Source organism: Symphalangus syndactylus, chromosome 11 (genome assembly GCF_028878055.3).
Source record: "Symphalangus syndactylus isolate Jambi chromosome 11, NHGRI_mSymSyn1-v2.1_pri, whole genome shotgun sequence".
Lineage (NCBI taxonomy): Eukaryota > Metazoa > Chordata > Mammalia > Primates > Hylobatidae > Symphalangus > Symphalangus syndactylus.
In genome coordinates this window covers 15626632-15650009 of record NC_072433.2, presented here as the reverse complement: position 1 = coordinate 15650009, position 23378 = coordinate 15626632, and the positions used below count along the sequence as shown (strand labels likewise).

The following is a 23378-nucleotide window of genomic DNA, read 5'->3' as shown; positions in this document are numbered from 1 at the left end:
CTCCCCACTCCCCCCACCCCACAACAGTCCCTGGAGTGTGATGTTCCCTTTCCTGTGTCCATGTGTTCTCATTGTTCAATTCCCACCTATGAGTGAGAACATGCGGTGTTTGGTTTTTTGTCCTTGTGATAGTTTACTGAGAATGATGATTTCCAGTTTCATCCATGCCCCTACAAAGGACAGGAACTCATCATTTTTTATGGCTGCATAATATTCCATGGTGCATATGTGCCACATTTTCTTAATCCAGTCTATCGTTGTTGGACATTTGGGTTGGTTCCAAGTCTTTGCTATTGTGAATAGTGCCACAATAAACATACGTGTGCATGTGTCTTTATAGAAGCATGATTTATAATCCTTTGGGTATATACCCAGTAATGGGATGGCTGGGTCAAATGGTATTTCTAGTTCTAGATCCCTGAGGAATCGCCACACTGACTTCCACAATGGTTGAACTAGTTTACAGTCCCACCAACAGTGTAAAAGTGTTCCTATTTCTCCACATCCTCTCCAGCACCTGTTGTTTCCTGACTTTTTAATGATGGCCATTCTAACTGGTGTGAGATGGTATCTCACTGTGGTTTTGATTTGCATTTCTCTGATGGCCAGTGATGATGAGCATTTTTTCCTGTGTTTTTTGGCTGCATAAATGTCTTCTTTTGAGAAGTGTCTGTTCATGTCCTTTGCCCACTTTTTGATGGGGTTGTTTGTTTTTTTCTTGTAGATTTGTTTGAGTTCATTGTAGATTCTGGATATTAGCCCTTTGTCAGATGAGTAGGTTGCGAAAATTTTCTCCCACTTTGTAGGTTGCCTGTTCACTCTGATGGTAGCTTCTTTTGCTGTGCAGAAACTCTTTAGTTTAATTAGATCCCATTGTCAATTTTTGCTTTTGTTGCCACTGCTTTTGATGTTTTAGACATGAAGTCCTTGCCCATGCCTATGTCCTGAATGGTAATGCCTAGGTTTTCTCCTAGGGTATTTATGGTTTTAGGTCTAACATGTAAGTCTTTAATCCATCTCGAATTAATTTTTGTATAAGGTGTAAGGAAGGGATCCAGTTGCAGCTTTCTACATATGGCTAGCCAGTTTTCCCAGCACCATTTATTAAATAGGGAATCCTTTCCCCATTTCTTGTTTTTGTCAGGTTTGTCAAAGATCAGATAGTTGTAGATATGTGGCATTATTTCTGAGGGCTCTGTTCAGTTCCATTGAGCTATATCTCTGTTTTGGTACTAGTACCATGCTGTTTTGGTTACTGTAGCCTTGTAGTATAGTTTGAAGTCAGGTAGCGTGATGCTTCTGGCTTTGTTCTTTTGGTTTAGGATAGACTTGGCGATGCGGGCTCTTTTTTGGTTCCATATGAACTTTAAAGTAGTTTTTTCCAATTCTGTGAAGAAAGTAATTGGTAGCTTGATGCGGATGGCATTGAATCTATAAATTACCTTGGGCAGTATGGCCATTTTCACGATATTGATTCTTCCAACCCATGAGCATGGAATGTTCTTCCATTTGTTTGTATCATATTTTATTCCATCGAGCAGTGGTTTGTAGTTCTCCTTGAAGAGGTCCTTCATGTCCCTTGTAAGTTGGATTCCTAGGTATTTTATTCTCTTTGAAGCAATTGTGAATGGGAGTCCACTCATGATTTGGCTCTTTGTTTGTCTGTTATTGGTGTATAAGAATGCTTGTGATTTTTGTACATTGATTTTGTATCCTGAGACTTTGCTGAAGTTGCTTAACAGCTTAAGGAGATTTTGGGCTGAGACAATGGGGTTTTCTAGATATACAATCATGTCATCTGCAAACAGGGACAATTTGACTTCCTCTTTTCCTAATTGAATACTCTTTATTTCCTTCTCCTGCCTAATTGCCCTGGTTTTCTTATTAGTCTTGCTAGCGGTCTATCAATTTTGTTGATCTTTTCAAAAAACCAGCTCCTGGATTCATTAATTCTTTGAAGGGTATTTTGTGTCTCTATTTCCATCCTTTCTGCTCTGATTTTAGTTATTTCTTGCCTTCTGCTAGCTTTTGAATGTGTTTGCTCTTGCTTTTCTAGTTCTTTTAATTGTGATGTTAGGGTGTCAACTTTGGATCTTTCCTGCTTTCTCTTATGGGCATTTAGTGCTATAAATTTCCCTCTACACACTGCTTTGAATGTGTCCCAGAGATTCTGGTATGTTGTGTCTCTGTTCTCGTTGGTTTCAAAGAACATCTTTATTTCTGCCTTCATTTTGTTATGTACCCAGTAATCATTCAGGAGCAGGTTGTTCAGTTTCCATGTAGTTGAGTGGTTTTGAGTGAGTTTTTTAACCCTGAGTTCTAGTTTGATTGCACTGTGGTCTGAGAGACAGTTTGTTATAATTTCTGTTCTTTTACATTTGCTGAGGAGAGCTTTACTTCCAACTATGTGGTCAATTTTGGAATAGGTGTGGTGTGGTGCTGAAAAAAATGTATATTCTGTTGATTTGGGGTGGAGAGTTCTGTAGATGTCTATTAGGTCTGCTTGGTGCAGAGCTGAGTTCAATTCCTGGGTATCCTTGTTAACTTTCTGTCTCGTTGATCTGTCTAATGTTGACAGTAGGGTGTTAAAGTCTCCCATTATTATTGTGTGGGAGTCTAAGTCTCTTTGTAGGTCTCTGGGGACTTGCTTTATGAATCTGGGTGCTCCTGTATTGGGTGCATATATATTTAGGATAGTTAGCTCTTCTTGTTGAATTGACCCCTTACCATTATGTAATGGCCTTCTTTGTCTCTTTTGATCTTTGTTGGTTTAAAGTCTATTTTACCAGAGACTAGGATTACAACTCCTGCCTTTTTTTGTTTTCCATTTGCTTGATAGGTCTTCCTCCATCCCTTTATTTTGAGCCTATTTGTGTCTCTGCACATGAGATGGGTTTCCTGAATACAGCACACTGATGGGTCTTGACTCTTTATCCAATTTGCCAGTCTGTGTCTTTTAATTGGAGCATTTAGCCCATTTACATTTAAAGTTAATATTGTTATGTGTGAATTTGGTCCTATCATTATGATGTTAGCTGGTTATTTTGCTCGTTAGTTGATGCAGTTTCTTCCTAGCCTTGATGGTCTTTACATTTTGGCATGTTTTTGCAGTGGCTGGTACCGGTTGTTCCTTTCCATGTTTAGTGCTTCCTTCAGGAGCTCTTTTAGGGCAGGCCTGGTGGAGACAAAATCTCTCAGCATTTGCTTGTCTGTAAAGTATTTTATTTCTCCTTCACTTATGAAGCTTAGTTTGGCTGGATATGAAATTCTGGGTTGAAAATTCTTTTCTTTAAGAATGTTGAATATTGGCCCCCACTCTCTTCTGGCTTGTGCAGTTTCTGCCAAGAGATCTGCTGTTAGTCTGATGGGTTTCCTTTTGTGGGCAACCCAACCTTTCTCTCTGGCTGCCCTTAACATTTTTCCTTCATTTCAACTTTTGTGAATCTGACAATTATGTGTCTTGGAGTTGCTAGTCTCGAGGAGTATCTTTGTGGTGTTCTCTGTATTTCCTGAATCTGAATGTTGGCCTGCCTTGCTAGATTGGGGAAGTTCTCCTGGATAATATCCTGCAGAGTGTTTTCCAACTTGGTTCCATTCTCCCCATCACTTTCAGGTTCACCAATCAGATGTAGATTTGGTCTTTTCACATAGTCCCATATTTCTTGGAGGCTTTGTTCATTTCTTTTTATTCTTTTTTCTCTAAGCTTCCCTTCTGGCTTCGTTTCATTCATTTCATCTTCCATCACTGATACCCTTTCTTCCAGTTGATCGCATTGGCTCCTGAGGCTTCTGCATTCTTCACGTAGTTCTTGCGCCTTGGCTTTCAGCTCCATCAGCTCCTTTACGGACTTCTCTGCGTTGGTTATTCTAGTTATCCATTTGTCTAATTTTTTTTTCACAGTTTTTAACTTCTTTGCCATTGGTTTGAATTTCCTCCTGTAGCCTGGAGTAGTTTGATCGTCTGAAGCCTTCTTCTCTCAACTCGTCAAAGTCATTCTCCGTCCAGCTTTGTTCCGTTGCTGGTGAGGAGCTGCGTTCCTTTGGAGGAGGAGAGGCGCTCTGCTTTTTAGAGTTCCCAGTTTTTCTGCTCTGTTTTCTCCCCATCTTTGTGGTTTTATCTACACTTGGTCTCTGATGATGGTGTTGTACAGAAGGGTTTTTGGTGTGGATGTCCTTTCTTTTTGTTAGTTTTCCTTCTAACAGAGAGGACTCTCAGCTGCAGGTCTGTTGGAGTTTGCTAGAGGTCCACTCCAGATGCTGTTTGCCTGGGTATCAGCAGCGGTGGCTGCAGAACAGTGGTGGCTGTAGAACAGTGGACCTTGGTGAACCACAAATGCTGCTGTCTGATCGTTCCTCTGGAAGTTCTGTCTCTGAGGAGTACCCGGCCATGTGAGGTGTCAGTCTGTCCCTACTGGGTGGGTGCCTCCCAGTTAGGCTGCTTGGGGGTCAGGGATCCACTTGAGGAGGCAGTCTGCCTGTTCTCAGATCTCCAGCTGCATGCTGGGAGAACCACTACTCTCTTCAAAGCTGTCAGACAGGGACATTTAAGTCTGCAGAGGTTACTTCTGTCTTTTTGTTTGTCTGTGCCCTGCCCCCAGAGGTGGAGCCTACAGAGGCAGGCAGGCCTCCTTGAGCTGAGGTGGGCTCCACCTAGTTCAAGCTTCCTGGCTGCATTGTTTATCTAAGCAAGCCTGGGCAATGGCGGGCACCCCTCCCCCAGCCTCACTGCTGCCTTGCAGTTTGATCTCAGACTGCTGTGCTAGCAATCAGTGAGACTCCGTGGGCATAGGACCCTCTGAGCCAGGTGCAGGATATAATCTCCTGGTGTGCCATTTTTTAAGGCCATTGGAAAAGCACAGTATTAGGGTGGGAGTGACCCGATTTTCCAGGTGTCATCTGTCACCCCTTTCTTTGACTAGGAAAGGGAACTCCCTGAACCCTTGCACTTCCTGAGTGAGGCAATGCCTCACCCTGCTTCGGCTCACGCACGGTGCGCTGCGCTCACTGTCGTGCGCCCACTGTCTGGCTCTCCCTAGTGAGATGAACCCGGTACCTCAGATGGAAATGCAGAAATCACCTGTCTTCTGCATCGCTCACGCTGGGAGCTGTAGACCGGAGCTGCTCCTATTAGGCCATCTGGGCTCCACCCACGAAAGGCGCTAATTTTTGTATTTTTAGTAGAGAAGGGGTTTCACCATGTTGGCCCTATGGTCTCAAACTCCTGACCTCAGATGATCCACCCACCTTGGCCTCCCAAAATGCTGGGATTACAGGTGTGAGCCACTGTGCCTGGCAGGAAGAGTATTTTATTTATTTATTTATTTATTTATTTATTTATTTATTTTTTTGAGACAGAGTCTCGCTCTATCGCCCCGGCTGGAGTGCAGTGGTGCAATCTCAGCTCACTGCAAGCTCCGCCTCCCGGGTTCACGCCATTCTCCTGCCTCAGCCTCTCCGAGTAGCTGTGACTACAGGCGCCCGCCACCATGCCCGGCTAATTTTTTGTATTTTTAGTAGAGACGGGGTTTCACTGTGGTCTTGATCTCCTGACCTCGTGATCTGCCTGCCTCAGCCTCCCAAAGTGCCTGGATTACACGCGTGAGCCACCGCACCTGGCCAGGAAGAATATTTTTACAAAATAATGAATGAAAACTTTCCTAATCTGAGGAAAGAAGGTAACATCCAGGTACAGGTAGCACAGAAGTCCCAATTAAATTCAACCCCAAGAGGAGTTCACCAAGATATATAATAATCAAACTGTCAAAAACTAAAGACAGAGTTCTGAGAGCAGAAAGAGATGAGAAATATATCATATACAATGAAATCCTAATATGTCTACAGATGGAATTCTCAGCAGAAGTCTTGCAGGCCAGGAGACAGTAGGATAACATATTCAAAATGTTGAAGAAAAAAAAGACTGCCAACCAGGAATATTTTATTCATTACTTTCTGCCACCAACTTGGTTCCATGCTCCCCCCACAAAATGCCCAGTAAAGACACAGAAACTGTCTCTGCTACGGAGCATTAATAGCCAGAGTCATAGGCTAAGACAGGGTCTGTAACAGAATCTAACAGTGATGAATCGGTACCGCAGCTTGAGGAATAAAATTCCACACAGGCAATGACCACACAACAAGCCCAGTTGTCAGCAGCAGCTGAAATTGATGAAGAACCAGTCAATAAAGCAAAACAGAGTTGGAGTGAAAAGAAGGCACAGAAGGTTATATCCAAACTGGGTTTTAAGCAGGTTACAGCGGTTACTAGAGACACTATTTGGAAATCTAAGAATACTCTGTCATCACAAAACCAGATGTCTGTAAGATCCCAGCATCAAATACCAACATGGTTTTTAAGGGAAGCTGAGATTGAGGTTTATCTCAGCAAGCACAGCTAGCGGCTACTGAGAAATTCAAAGTTCAGGGTGAAGCTCTCTGAAACATTCAAGGAAACAGATAGCCTCTTCCAACTGTACAAGAGGAGAGTAAAGAGGAAGTTGATGAAACATGTGTGAAAATTAAGGACACAGAATTGGTCATGTTGCAAGCAAATGTATTAAGAACAAAGGCAGTTCAAGCCCTGAAGAACAACAGTAATGATATTGTTAATGTGATTATGGAATTAGCAATGTAACCATCTGAAAACAAGAACTTTTTTTTTCTGGTGTTTCAAAAGAGTAACTGCAGCTTGACTTGAAATTTGTACTCTTTCTATCATTAATAAAGTTATGGTTTCTTGTTAGGTAAAAAGGAATATTTTATCCAGAAAAGCTGTCTTTCAGAAGTGCGGAAGAAATTAAAACTTCCCCAGACAAATAAAAGCTAAGGAAGTTTATCACCACTAGACTTACCTTTACAGGAATTGCTAAAGGGAGTTCTTTAAACTGAAACAAAAGGTTGCTAAATAATAATGCTAAACATATGAAAGCACAAAACCTAATGGTGTAGGTAATACAGAGCAATAATCAGAATACTCTAGTACTGTAATAGTGATATATAATTGTATTTTGAGTATGAGGGTTAAAGGGCAAAAGTGTTAATTAATAACAACTAGAGCTAAAATAAATTATCAAGGGACACATATCACAAAATGATGTAAATTCAGACATCAAAAACATAAAACGTGGGAGGGGAGTAAAAGTTTAGAGTTGTAAGCAATAAAAGTTAAGCTATTATCATCTTGAAAGAGACTGTTATAACATACTCTGTGTAAACGTCATGATAACCAAAAAGCAAAAGTAAATAAGAGATGGAAAAAACAAAATTTAAAAAGATTCAGAACATACCACTACAGAAAACCATCAAATCACAAAGGAAGACCTCAAGAGAGGAAGAAAGAAACAAAGTATCTATAAAACAATCAGAAAACAATGAGCAAAATGGTATTTGTAGGTTCTTACCTAGCATTAATTACCTTGAATGTACATGTATTAGATTCCCCAGTTCAAAGACACAGAATGAATGAATGGATAAAGAAACAAGAGACAACTATATGCTATCTACAAGAGATTCACTTCATTTTTAAGGACACACATAGACTGAAAGAGAAGGGATGAAAAAAGATATTTCACAAAAAAGGAAACCAAAAGAGGGCAGAGGTAGCGATACTTGCTCGTATCAGGCAAAATAGATTTTAAGTAGAAAATTATACAAAGAGACAAAGAATGACATTCTATAATGAAAAAGACGTCACTTCATCAAGAGGACATAAAAATTATAAACACATGTGCACTCCACAGTGGAGCACCTAAATATATAAAGCAAATATTAAAGGATCTGAAGGGAGAGAGAGATTGCCGTTCAATAACGGCAGGGGACTTCAATACAGTGCTTTCAATATAGAACAGATCATGTAGACAGAAAGTTATTGAGGATCCATTGGACTTGAAGAACTCTTTAGACCAAATGGACCTAACAGACATATTCAGAACATTCCAGCCGACAGCAAAAGAATACACATTCATTTTAAGAACACAGAGAACATTCTCTAGGGTAGATCATTTGTTAGGCCACAAGACAAATCTTAGCAAATTTAAGAAGATTGAAATCATATCAAATATTTTTTCAACCACAGTGGTATGAAACTGAAAACTAACAACAGGAGAAATTTCAGAAAATTCACAAATAAATGTCAAAAAACATACTACTTAGCAATCAAGGTCAATATAGAAATTAGGAAATTAAAAAATATCTTGAGACAAATGAAAATGGAAACATAGTATATCAAAACTTGTGTAATGCAGCAAAAGCAGTTGTAAGAGGAAAGTTTGTAGCAATAATGCCTACATCAAAAGAGAATAACGATTGCATATAAACAATCTAATATCACATCTAAAGGAAATACAAAAAGAAGAACAAAGTAAGCCCAATGCTAGCAGAAGTAAAGAGTAAAGATCAGGACAAATAAATTAAATAGAGACTAGAAAAACAATATGCAATATTGATGAAACTAAGAGTTGGTTTTTAAAAAGGATAAACAAAATTGACAAACCTTTAGCTAGACTAACCGAGAAAAAAGAAAAAAGACTAAAATAAAACCAGAAATGAAAGTGGAAACATTACAACCGACACCACAGAAATACAAAGAAAAATAAGATACTTATGAAAAATTATAGGACAAGCAATGGAGAAACTTAAAGGAAATAGATAAATTCCTAAACATATACAACCTGCTAAGACTGAATCACAAGAAATAGAAAACCTCAACAGACTGATAATGGAGTGAGGAGACTGAATGAGCAATAAAAAGTACCCCATTGCTATAGTTTGAATATGGTTTGTTTATTCTCACCAAAACTCACGCTGAAATTTGATCCCTAATGTGGTGGTGTTGGGAGGTGGGCTCAATGGCAGGTGCTGGGGTTATGGAGGCAGATCCCTCATGAATGGCTTGGTGCCATTCTCCTAGTAGTAAGTTCTTGCTTTTGAAAGACTGGGCTAATTCCCACAAGAATGGATTAGTTCCTATTAGAGGAGGCTATTATAAAGCCAGAATGCCCCTCAAGTTCCTGGCTCTGTGCCCATGTCTGCTTTTCCTTTGATCTTCTCTGCCATGTTGTGATGCAGCATGAAAGCCCTCTCTAGAGGCCGGGGCCATGCATGACCTTAAACTTCTCAGCCTGCAGAACTGTGAACTAAATAACTTCTTTTGTATATAAACTACCCAGTCTCAGGTATTCTTTTATAGTGACACAAAATGGACTAAGACACTCATCAAAGAAAAATCAAGAACCTGAAGGCTTCATGACTGAATTCTACCAAATGTTCAAATAAAAACTAATACTAATTCTCTACAGACTTCCAAAGAAAATTGAAGGGAGAGAATACTTCCAAATTCTTTTTGCAAGGGCAGCAATAACCTGACACCAAAGCCAGACAAGAACATCACAAAATAAGAAAACTACAGACCAATGTCTTTGACAAATACAGACGCAGAAATCTTCAACAAAATGCTAACAAACTCAACAATGCATTAGAAGGATCAATCACCATCAAGTGGGATTTATTTCTGGGATGCAAGGATGGTTCAACATTCACAGAACAATAAATGAGAGACACCATATTAACATAATCAAGGAAAAAGCATGATTATTTCATTAAATGCAAAAAAATGCATTTGACAAAATTCAACATCTTTTCATGATAAAACCACTCAACGAATTAGGTATAGATAAAATGTACTTCAACACAATAAAAGCCATATATAACAAGCCCACAGCTAACATTATACACAATGGTGAAAAATTAGAAACCTTTCCTCTAAGATCCTGAACAAGGTAAGGATGTTCACTCATGCCACCTCTATTTAACTTAGTATTGAAAGTCTTTGCCAGAGCACTTGGTCAAGAGAAAGAAATAAAAAGCATCCAAACAGGAAAGAAGAAGTGAAATTGTCACTGTTGGCTGACAACATGATCTTACACATAGAAAATCCTATAGATTCCACCAAAAATCTGTTAGAACTGATATATAAATTCAGTAAAGTTTCAGAATATAAAATTAACACACAAAAATCAGTGGCATTTCTCTACATTCACAACAAACTTTCTGAAAAAGAAATCAAGAGAACAATCCCATTTACAATAGTTACAAAAAATGAAACACTTATAAATTTAACAAAGAAAGTGAAAGAACTGTACACAAAAAACTATAAAATATCAAGGAAAGAGGCCAGGCATGGTGGCTCACACCTGTAATCCCAGCACTTTGGGAGGCTGAGGCGGGCGGATCACGAGGTCAGGAGATTGAGACCATCCTGGCTAACACGGTGAAACCCCATCTCTACTAAAAATACAAAAAATTAGCCGGGCGTGGTGGCGGGCACCTGTAGTCCCAGCTACTTGGGAGGCTGAGGCAGGAGAATGGCGTGAACCTGGGAGGCAGAGCTTGCAGTGAGCCGAGATCATGCCACTGCACTCCAGCCTGGGCGACAGAGCAAGACTCCATCTCAAAAAAAAAAAAAAAAAAAAAAAAAAAATCAAGGAAAGAAACTGAAGAAGACACAAATAAATTAAAAGATATTTTGTGTGTTCATGTTCTGGAAGAATTAATACTGTTAAAAGATCTATACTACCCAAAGTGATCTACAGATTTAATACAATTCATGTAAAAATCTCAATGTCACTTTTCATAGCTATAGAAAAAGCAAATTTGGCCAGGTGTGGTGGTTCATGACTGTGATCTCAGCACTTTGGGAGGCCAAGGTGGGCAGATCACTTGAGGTCAGGAGTTCAAAATCAGCCTGGGCAATATGGTAAAACCCCATCTCCACTAAAAATACAAAAATTAGCTGGGCGTGGTAGCACATGCCTGTAATCCCAGCTACTCTAGAGGCTAAGGCAGGAGAATTGCTTGAACCCAGGAGGTGGAGGTTGCAGTGAGCTGAGATCACGCCACTGCACTCCAGTGCCTGGGCAACAGAGTGGAGACTCTGTCTCAAAAAAAAAAAAAAAAAAAGCAAATTGAACCACGAAAAACCCAAATAACCAAGGCAATGATGAACAAAAAGAACAAAGCTAGAGGTATCACACCAACTATAGTTGATTTCAAACTATACTACGAAGTGATAGTAATTAAAAGGGCATGGCACTGGCATAAAATAGACACATTGACCAATGGAACAGAACAGAAAGCATAGAAATGAACCTGTTCATCTGTGGTCAACTAACTTGACAAAGGTGCCAAGAATATAAAATGGGAAAAGGACAGTCTGTTCAATAAGTGGTGATAGGAAAACTGGATATTCATATGCAAAAGAATAAATTTGGACCCTTTTCTCACCCCATATACAAAAATTTAACTAAAAATGGATTAAAGATTTAAACATAAAACCTGAAAACCACTGGAAAAGAACACAGGGGAAAAAACTACATGACATTGCTCCAGGCTACAATTTTTTTTTTTTTTAGATTTGATTCCAAAAGCATGGGCAACGAAAGCAAAAATAGACAACTGGAATTACATAAAAATAAAAACTTCTGGGGTGGAGCCAAGATGGCCGAATAGGAACAGCTCCGGTCTCCAGCTCCCAGCCCCAGCGACACAGAAGACGGGTGATTTCTGCATTTCTGCTTGAGGTACCGGTTTCATCTCACTAGGGAGTGCCTAACAGTGGGTGCAGGACAGTCGGTGAAGCGCACTGTGCGCGAGCCGAAGCAGGGCGAGGCATTGCCTCACTCGGGAAGCGCAAGGGGTCAGGGAGTTCCCTTTCCTAGTCAAAGAAAGGGGAAACAGACGGCACCTGGAATATCGGGTCAGTCCCGTCCTAATACTGCGCTTTTCCAACGGGCCTGGAAAACGGCACACTAGGAGATTGTGTCCCGCACCTGGCTCGGAGGGTCCTATGCCCACAGAGTCTTGCTGATTGCTAGCACAGCAGTCTGAGATCACGCTGCAAGGCGGCAACGAGGCTGGGGGAGGGGCGCCCGCCATTGCCCAGGCTTGCTTAGGTAAACAAAGCAGCCAGGAAGCTCGAACTGGGTGGAGCCCACCACAGCTCAAGGAGGCCTGCCTGCCTCTATAGGCTCCACCTCTGGGGGCAGGGCACAGACAACCAAAAACTCAGCCAGAACTTCCACAGCCTTAAATGTCCCTGTCTGACTGACAGCTTTGAAGAGAGTAGTGGTTCTCCCAGCACGCAGCTGGAGATCTGAGAACGGACAGACCGCCTCCTAAAGTGGGTCCCTCACCCCTGAGCAGCCTAACTGGGAGGCACCCCCCAGTAGGGACAGACTGACACCTCATTCAACCGGGTACTCCTCTGAGACAAAACTTTCAGAGGAACTATCAGACAGCTGAATTTGTGGTCTCACGAAAATCCGCTGTTCTGCAGCCACCGGTGCTGACACCCAGCCAAACGGTCTGGAGTGGACTTCTAGTAAACTCCAACAGACCTGCAGCTGAGGGTCTTGTCTGGTAGAAGGAAAATTAACAAACAGAAAGGACATCCACACCAAAAACCCATCTGTACATCACCATCATCGAAGACAAAAAGTAGACAAAACCACAAAGATGGGGAAAAAACAGACCAAAAAAACTGGAAACTCTAAAAAACAGAGCACCTCTCCTCCTCCAAAGGAACGCAGTTCCTCACCAGCAACGGAACAAAGCTGGATGGAGGATGACTTTGATGAGTTGAGAGAAGAAGGCTTCAGACGATCAAACTACTCTGAGCTACGAGAGGAAATTCAAAACAATAGCAAAGAAGTTAAAAACTTTGAAAAAAAATTAGAAGAATGGATAACTAGAATAACCAATGGAGAGAAGGGCTTAAAGGAGATGATGGAGCTGAAAGCCAAGTTTCGAGAACTATGCGAAGAATGCAGAAGCCTCAGTAGCAGATGCGATCAACTGGAAGAAAGGGTATCGCTGATAGAAGATGAAATGAATGAAATGAAGAGAGAAGGGAAGTTTAGAGAAAAAAGAATAAAAAGAAATGAACAAAGCCTCCCAGAAATTTGGGACTATGTGAAAAGACCAAACCTACGTCTGATTGGTGTACCTGAAAATGATGGGGAGAATGGAACCAAGTTGGAAAACACTCTGCAAGATATTATCCAGGAGAACTTCCCCAATCTAGCAAGGCAGGCCAGCATTCAGATTCAGGAAATACAGAGAACGCCACAAAGATACTCCTCGAGAAGGGCAACTCCAAGACACATAATTGTCAGATTCACCAAAGTTGAAATGAAGGAAAAAATGTTAAGGGCAGCCAGAGAGAAAGGACGGGTTACCCACAAAGGGAAGCCCATCAGACTAACAGCTGATCTCTCAGCAGAAACTCTACAAGCCAGAAGAGAGTGGGGGCCGATATTCAACATTCTTAAAGAAAAGAATTTTCAACCCAGAATTTCCTATCCCGCCAAACTAAGCTTCATAAGTGAAGGAGAAATAAAATACTTTACAGACAAGCAAACGCTGAGTGATTTTGTCACCACCAGGCCTGCCCTAAAAGAGCTCCTGAAGGAAGCACTAAACATGGAAAGGAACAACCGGTACCAGCCCCTGCAAAAACATGCCAAATTGTAAAGACCATCGAGGCTAGGAAGAAACTATAGCAACTAACGAGCAAAATAACCAACTAACATCATAATGACAGGATCAGATTCACACATAACAATATTCACGTTAAATGTAAATGGGCTAAATGCTCCAATCAAAAGACACAGACTGGCAAACTGGATAAGGAGTCAGGACCCATCAGTGTGCTGTATTCAGGAAACCCATCTCACGTGCAGAGACACACATAGACTCAAAATAAAGGGATGGAGGAAGATCTATCAAGCAACTGGAAAACAAAAAAAGGCAGGGGTTGCAATCCTAGTCTCTGATAAAATAGACTTTAAACCAACAAAGATCAAAAGAGACAAAGAAGGCCATTACATAATGGTAAAGGGATCAATTCAACAAGAAGAGCTAACTATCCTAAATATATATGCACCCAACACAGGAGCACCCAGATTCATAAAGCAAGTCCTCAGTGACCTACAAAGGGACTTAAACTCCCACACAATAATAATGGGAGATTTTAACACCCCACTGTCAGCATTAGACAGATCAACGAGACAGAAAGTTAACAAGGATATCCAGGAATTGAACTCAGCTCTATATAAAGTGGACCTAATAGACATCTACAGAACTCTCCACCCCAAATCAACAGAATATACATTTTTTTCAGCACCACACCACACCTATTCCAAAATTGACCACATAGTTGGAAGTAAAGCTCTTCTCAGCAAATGTAAAAGAACAGAGATTATAACAAACTGTCTCTCAGACCACAGTGCAATCAAACTAGAACTCAGGATTAAGAAACTCACTCAAAACCGCTCAACTACATGGAAACTGAACAACCTGCTCCTGAATGACTATTGGGTACATAATGAAATGAAGGCAGAAATAAAGATGTTCTTTGAAACCAACGAGAACAAAGACACAACATACCAGAATCTCTGGGACACGTTCAAAGCGGTGTGTAGAGGGAAATTTATAGCACTAAATGCCCACAAGAGAAAGCAGGAAAGATCCAACATGGACACCCTAACATCACAATTAAAAGAACTAGAAAAGCAAGAGCAAACACATTCAAAAGCTAGCAGAAGGCTAGAAATAACTAAAATCAGAGCAGAACTGAAGGAAATAGAGACACAAAAAACCCTTCAAAAAATTAATGAATCCAGGAGCTGGTTTTTTGAAAAGATCAACAAAATTGATGGACCGCTAGCAAGACTAATAAAGAAGAAAAGAGAGAAGAATCAAATAGATGCAATAAAAAACGAAAAAGGGGATATCACCACCGATCCCACAGAAATACAATCTACCATCAGAGAATACTACAAACACCTCTATGCAAATAAACTAGAAAATCTAGAAGAAATGGATAAATTCCTCGACAAATACACCCTCCCAAGACTAAACCAGGAAGAAGTTGAATCTCTGAATAGACCAATAACAGGTTCTGAAATTGTGGCAATAATCAATAGCTTACCAACCAAAAAGAGTCCAGGACCTGATGGATTCACAGCTGAATTCTACCAGAGGTACAAGGAGGAACTGGTACCATTCCTTCTGAAACTATTCCAATCGATAGAAAAAGAGGGAATCCTCCCTAACACATTTTACGAAGCCAGCATCGTCCTGATACCAAAACCTGGCAGAGACATAACCAAAAAAGAGAATTTCAGACCAATATCCTTGATGAACATTGATGCAAAAATCCTCAATAAAATACTGGCAAACCGAATCCAGCAGCACATCAAAAAGCTTATCCACCATGATCAAGTGGGCTTCATCCCTGGGATACAAGGCTGGTTCAACATACGCAAATCAATAAATGTAATCCAGCATATAAACAGAACCAAAGACAAAAACCACATGATTATCTCAATAGATGCAGAAAAGGCCTTTGACAAAATTCAACAACCCTTCATGCTAAAAACTCTCAATAAATTAGGTATTGATGGGACGTATCTCAAAATAATAAGAGCTATCTACAACAAACCCACAGCCAATATCATACTGAATGGGCAAAAACTGGAAGCATTCCCTCTGAAAACTGGCACAAGACAGGGATGCCCTCTCTCACCGCTCCTATTCAACATAGTGCTGGAAGTTCTGGCCAGAGCAATCAGGCAGGAGAAGGAAATAAAGGGTATTCAATTAGGAAAAGAGGAAGTCAAATTGTCCCTGTTTGCAGATGACATGATTGTATATCTAGAAAACCCCATTGTCTCAGCCCAAAATCTCCTTAAGCTGATTAGCAACTTCAGCAAAGTCTCAGGATACAAAATTAATGTACAAAAATCACAAGCATTCTTGTACACCAATAACAGACAAACAGAGAGCCAATTCATGAGGGAACTCCCATTCACAATTGCTTCAAAGAGAATAAAATACCTAGGAATCCAACTTACAAGGGATGTGAAGGACCTCTTCAAGGAGAACTACAAACCACTGCTCAATGAAATAAAAGAGGATACAAACAAATGGAAGAACATTCCATGCTCATGGGTTGGAAGAATCAATATCGTGAAAATGGCCATACTGCCCAAGGTAATTTATAGATTCAATGCCATCCCCATCAAGCTACCAATGACTTTCTTCACAGAATTGGAAAAAACTACTTTAAAGTTCATATGGAACCAAAAAAGAGCCCGCATCGCCAAGTCAATCCTAAGCCAAAAGAACAAAGCTGGAGGCATCACGCTACCTGACTTTAAACTATACTACAAGGCTACAGTAACCAAAACAGCATGGTACTGGTACCACAACAGAGACATAGATCAATGGAACAGAACAGAGCCCTCAGAAATGATGCCGCATAGCTACAACTATCTAATCTTTGACAAACCTGACAAAAACAAGAAATGGGGAAAGGATTCCCTATTTAATAAATGGTGCTGGGAAAACTGGCTAGCCATATGTAGAAAGCTGCAACGGAATCCCTTCCTTACTCCTTATACAAAAATTAATTCAAGATGGATTAAGGACTTATATGTTAGACCTAAAACCATTAAAATCCTACAAGAAAACCTAGGCAATACCATTCAGGACATAGGCGTGGGCAAGGACTTCATGTCTAAAACACCAAAAGCAATGGCAACAAAAGCCAAAATCGACAAATGGGATCTCATTAAACTAAAGAGCTTCTGCACAGCAAAAGAAACTATCATCAGAGTGAACAGGCAACCTACACGATGGGAGAAAATTTTTGCAACCTACTCATCTGACAAAGGGCTAATATCCAGAATCTACAATGAACTCAAACAAATTTACAAGAAAAAAACAAACAACCCCATCAAAAAGTGGGCAGAGGACATGAACAGACACTTCTCAAAAGAAGACATTTATGCAGCCAAAAAACACATGAAGAAATGCTCCTCATCACTGGCCATCAGAGAAATGCAAATCAAAACCACAGTGAGATACCATCTCACACCAGTTAGAATGGCCATCATTAAAAAATCAGGAAACAACAGGTGCTGGAGAGGATGTGGAGAAATAGGAACACTTTTACACTGTTGGTTGGACTGTAAACTAGTTCAACCATTGTGGAAGTCAGTGTGGCGATTCCTCAGGGATCTAGAACTAGAAATACCATTTGACCCAGCCATCCCATTACTGGGTATATACCCAAAGGACTATAAATCATGCTGCTATAAAGACACATGCACACGTATGTTTATTGCGGCACTATTCACAATAGCAAAGAGTTGGAACCAACCCAAATGTCCAACAACGATAGACTGGATTAAGAAAATGTGGCACATATACACCATGGAATACTATGCAGCCATAAAAAATGATGAGTTCGTGTCCTTTGTAGGGACATGGATGAAACTGGAAAACATCATTCTCAGTAAACTATCGCAAGGACAAAAAACCAAACACCGCATGTTCTCACTCATAGGTGGGAATTGAACAATGAGAACTCATGGACACAGGAAGGGGAACATCACGCTCCGGGGACTGTTGTGGGGTGGGGGGAGGGGGGAGGGACAGCATTAGGAGATACACCTAATGCTAAATGACGAGTTAATGGGTGCAGGAAATCAACATGGCACATGGATACATATGTAACAAACCTGCACATTGTGCACATGTACCCTAAAACCCTAAAGTATAATAAAAAAAAAAAAAAAAAAGAAAAAAAAATAAAAACTTCTGTACAACAAAGAAGACAATTAAGAGAGTAAGGATGCAGACTACAGATTGGGAGAAAATATTTGCAAGCCATACATCTGATAATGGATTAATATTTAAAATATGTAAGGACCTCAACTATATAGAAAGAAAACAAACAATCCAATTTAAAAATGGGCAAAGAATCCGAATAGACGCTTCTGAAAAGAAGACATATGAATGGCTAACAAATACATGAAAAAAATGCTTGACATTATTAATCATTAGGGAAATGCAAATTAAATCCACAATGAGACATCACCTCATACCTGTTAGAATGGCTATTACCAAAAAGAGGAAAGATAACAAGTGCTGGCTAGGGTGTGGAGAAAAGGGAATTCTTGTACACTGTTGGTGGGAATGTAAATTAGTACAGCCATTATGGAAAACTGTATGGTGCTTCCTTTAAAATCTGAAAACTGATCTACCATATGATCCAGCAATGCCACACATGGGTGTTTCTCTGAAATATTTAATATCAGTATGTCAAAGACACGTCTACACTCCTATGTTCACTGCAGCCCTATTCACAATAGTCAAGATATGGAATCAACCTAAGTGTCCATCACTGATGAATGTATAAAGAAAATGTATATATACACAATGGAATACTAAACAACCTACTCAGCTTTAAAAAAGGAAGAAATTCTGGGCTGGGTGCAGTGGCTCACGCCTGTGATCCCAGCACTTTGGGAGGCCAAGGCAAGAGGATCACCTGAGGCCAGGAGTTTGAGATCAGCCTGGCCAACATGGTGAAACCCTGTCACTACTAAAAATACAAAAAAATTAGCCAGGCATGCTGGCAGGCACCTGTAATCCCAGCTACCTGGGAGGCTGAGGCAGGAGAATTGCTTGAATCCCAGAGGTGGAGGTCGCAATGAGCCGCTCCAGCCTGGGCAACAGAGTGAGACTCTGTCTCCAAAAAAAAAACGCCACTGCACTCTAGCCTGGACGACAGAGCAAGACTCCGTCTCAAAAAAAAAAAAAAAAAAAAAAAGAAAAAAACAAAAAAGGAAGAAATTTTGTTGACATGGATGGAATTGGAGAAAATCATGTGAAGTGAAATAAACCAAACACAGAAAAACAAATAACACAAGACAAATAATACATGTTCTCACTTGATTTTGGTATTGAAAACAATTGAATTCATGGGAACTGAGAGTAGAATGGTGGTTACTAGAGGCTGAAGGTTGGGGGAATGGGGAGATGATAATCAAAGCCTCAGTTACATAGTAGGAATAAGTTGGATTTTTTTGAGATCTACTGCACAGCGTGGTAAATACAGCTAGTAATTGAGTACTGTACATTTTAACATCACTTAAGATAATAAATGTCAAATGTTCTCATCACAAACATTTCAAATATTTGAGGTGATGGATAAGTTTATTAGCTTCATTTAACCATTCCATTGTATTAAAAAAAATCCTAGCATAACTTTATACTCCATAAATATATACAGCTATAATTTGTCTATATGTATATAATTAAAAAAAAAATTTTATCTGGAACCACCAGACTTAATCAGGTCAAGATATGCTAGCTGCACACTAAGATTTGATTTGATACATTGGGATGTGTAAAACATATGACCTCTCACATAGATATAAATCTCACTGCTTGTAGAAGTGCTATAGGTGTATGCTCTAAAAATGTAGAAATTTAATTTGACATGATTTCCATAAAATATATGGTGCATTTGGAATCATATGTGCTCCACTGTCAAGCATATTTCTGACAGCAGGGAATGTTCATTTTGACAAGATGGTGATGAGAAACAAATCTTTTTCTTACAATTATACATATATGATGATATGAAGAACATTCCACAGAGTAGCTTCTGGCTTCATAAATTTCAAACCTTGCTTCTTGAACTCTGCTTATGGTACTGAGTATTATAGGATGCATTCTTATCACTTTACAATCTTTCCCCCAACATAAAGCCGCTGTGTTGTGTGTTGGCGTGGTGGGTGGAAGGAGACAGGTAGTATAACTGTAGACCAAGGGACTTCAAGTCATAGAAACTTTATTTCTTTTTTTTTTTTTTTTGAGACAGTCTTGCTCAGTCACCCAGGCTGGAATGCAGTGGCACGATCTCAGCTCACTGCAACCTTCCGCCTCCGGGGTTCAAGCGATTCTCCTATCTTAGCCTCCCCAGTAGCTGGAATTATAGACGCCTGCTACCACGCCTGGCTAATTTTAGTAGAGGCTGGGTTTCACCATGTTGGCCAGGCTGATCTTGAACTCCTGGCCTCAAGTGATCCTCCTGCCTTGGCCTCCCAAAGTGCTGGGATTACAGGCGTGAGTCACTGAGCCCAGCCTGAGTCATTTAAACTGAATCCCATTTAACCCAAACTATATCTCAAATTCCACTTTAGCTGAATCCCCTCAGTACCATGACCATTTCAAAGACATGAGGGTATGAGTGATAGATGGTAACTCTAAGTGGAATGAGCCACCAGTCTAAATAGATTAAACGTTTTACTTTTATATGTGAGCATGTGAACACATGAGAAGGGCCTGTCCAGGGAGGGGTCCTAAAGCTTAAGCTTCATTAGCTTTGTAGTAAATTCATCTCCTCATCTGGGCTTGAAAAGCTTGCCTAGCATGTAATCTAGAGGTTCCTAATAGGGAAGATTCACTACTCCCATATACTGATTGAAGAATAGGCATCTTTCTTATGCTCTTTGAAGATGACAAAGGTGTAAGAAATATTCACGATCCAAAGAGGTAATAATTGTCTTTTGTATCAGATGTGATATTAACATTTCTTGAAAGCAAAAGGAAAGCATGAGTTAGCTGTAACCTGCTGCCTAAATTAAGCAGTAAAAATAATTCCATAAGAGAGTAACTCACTCCCAGGAGAAATAAATGTCATTTAAATAATATGAATGAAGAGTACCTGTGTGTCAGGCAGAACCACCCTGAATGTTTGCAGCCCAGGGGCTGTATCCTGACCTCAAGCCTCTTGCTGATAAGTAATTTCAAGTCATGTGGGATAAGAAATATGTTGCAGTCTACGAATTGTCTACCCAGTACATCAACTCACCTGAGATGACAAAATTGTTTCCTTAGAGCAGGATTTAGCAAATATTGTCTATAAAGAACCAAATATAGTAAATATTTCAAATATTTATGGAGGCTAAAATTTGAATTGCATAACATTTTCATGTGTCACAAAATATTTTAATTTTGATGTTTTTAACTATTAAAAAATATAAAAATTTTTATTTTTCAAAGTTTGAAGGCTGTACAAAAACAGGTGGCATGTGATATTTTGCCCCGGACTGTTGTTTACTGACCTTTGTTCTAAAATATACAGAGAAAAGATTTGGGATTTAGCTGATGGCAGGTTTAGAAGGATACCACTTTTCTGTTCTGCATTTCTATGCAGAAGAATTTCTCAAATTATAAATAATGCAGTATATCAGCTGTATATCAGCTGTTTGGTAGGCGCCATGCTGAAAATCTAAAATGAATGACGTGGATCTCCTCCCTCAAAGTGCTCAAATGCAACACAATCGCCTTCCCAACCCATGACTTTTGATTGGCTGTTGGTGATTTGGCTTGTCTTGGCTATTGGTTTGAATTGACAGTGTATCTTATAGAGACACGGTACCAATGCAGCACCATGGGCACAACCCAATTTGGCACGAGATCTCTGGCAGCCGAGTGGGCAGCACCTTGATTATCAAGATGGACTGGCCACCCTGTCTGCATCTGGTGTCCTCTTCCTGCCACTGTGCTCCTTATAGGTCCCTGTTACTATAATGAGTTTTGAAGTTCAAGAAGCTTTTGCACAGAAAGGATTGGTTCCAGTTACTTGCATTTTCAAGAAACATCAATTTAGGAATAATTAAAAACATCATTTACATAATGAAAAACATGTTACATAATTAAAAACATCATTTTCATTAACTTAAGTTCAGCATATAAATCTTATTAATTCCATTTATAAATCTATATCTAAAATAAGAATTTTACCTTTCCTTGCTCTTTGATTACTGTTTGATTAATTTAAGTAAAACAGGATAAACATCCTTAAATAATCAGCCTGTAGTTTATCAAATTCCCTTAAGCATTTTATATTACATTTGTAAATTTATTCAATGAATTTTACTTCAAATGCCTGATCAGACAAGCCTACCACCCAAACAACAAAACCTTTAATATATTTAAACAATGTAAATTAAATGTATAAATATAGAAACCCAATAGTTCTTCTAGGCATTCCAACTTTCAACTTAAAAATCATAAGTTTAGGCTGGACGTGGTGGCTCACGCCTGTAATCCCAGCACTTTAGGAGGTCGAAACAGGCAGATCACCTGAGGTCAGGAGTTCGAGCCCAGCCTGGCCAACATGGCCAAACCCCATCTCTACTAAAAATACAAAAAAATTAGGCAGGTGTGGTGGTGGGTGCCTGTAATCCCAGCTGCTCGGGAGGCCGAGGCAAGAGAATCGCTTGAACCCAGGAGTTGGAGGTTGCAGGAAGCCGAGATTGTGCCACTGCACTCCAGCCTGGGTGACAGAGTGGGACTCCGTCCCCAACGAAAAAAAAAAAAAACCTAAGTTTATAATCACATATTTTAAAGTGAAATCCCCCAACTAATCCATCAGATTATCATGTCAAATTCTCTTAAACATTATAAGCATAATAAATACCAAACACACAGATTGTTCCAGTGATTATAAAACCTACACTTAAACTTAATCCCCCAAATACAAATAATACGGGTCAAACTACCTTCACTAAGTTTTAAACATTCTAGTGTAGAAAGACTTTTAAGTTGGGGTCAGCAAACTGACCTGCCATATCTGGCCTGCTGCCTGTTTTTCTATGTCCTCAAGCTAGGAATGGTTTCTGCAGTTTTAAATAGTTAAGAAAGAAAAGTAAAAGAAGATGATTTCAACACCCATAAAGGTTTATAGGAACATAGTTATGCTCATTCGTTTCCATATTGTCTATGGCTGCTTTGGGGCTACAACATCAGAGTTGAGTGGTTAACACAGAGATCTTATGGCCCTCAAACCGAAAATATTTACTCTCTGTATCTTTACAGAAAGTTTGTTAACCCTCTTTTTTTTATTTAGAAGAAACCTAAATAAAGGATCATTGCAACAGAAACTTTTGCCTGAAAGGAATTTGGGACCAAAGGCAGAGAGTGTCTTCCAGAAGGCTGTTTATTGTCCACCTTCCTCCACTTACCCAGAGCACTAACAACAGAGGTTGAGGACAGGAAAGAAGGGAATACAAAGGGAAGAAAAACTCTCTTTTGGTGTAAAAACAGAGATCCCCTCCTACCATATGGCCACCTACCCTCCCCCTTCTCCAATGCAAGTGATACTGATTCTGAGCAGTTTAGAGCCTACTGGCAGCTGTTAAGCTGTGGGGGTGCTTCTCATAGCATGCTTAGGAGGAAGTGGTACGAGAGGGTGGTTTCCCTAATCCATCTACCAACACAAGTTGAGATAGCATCATTTAGGTGAGAAGAAAGTTCTGACCCTTTGGTTGCCATTAGCTTTGCCTTTCAGTAACCTCATGAAAAGAATTGTTGAGATGCTTGCAGACTATTATTCAGGGTCCAGTTTTCCTAGTTAGAAGCCTCAATGTCTTTAAAGTAAGAAAAAATAATCAAAACTGGGTTGCATTTTAGTCTCTTGTTTTTGGGGTTTGGCAAGAGTATGTTTACCTAAGTTGATAATA

At 39.9% G+C, this 23378-nt stretch overlaps 1 protein-coding gene and 1 pseudogene across 4 annotated transcripts in view; one reads left to right on the top strand and one right to left on the bottom strand.

The window, feature by feature from the left end:
* Positions 1-23378, bottom strand: part of CPA6 (carboxypeptidase A6) — a 366630-nt gene that overhangs the window by 171044 nt on the left and 172208 nt on the right. The gene's annotated exons all lie outside the window — the stretch shown is intronic.
* Positions 5985-6631, top strand: LOC129493165 (nascent polypeptide-associated complex subunit alpha-like; annotated as a pseudogene).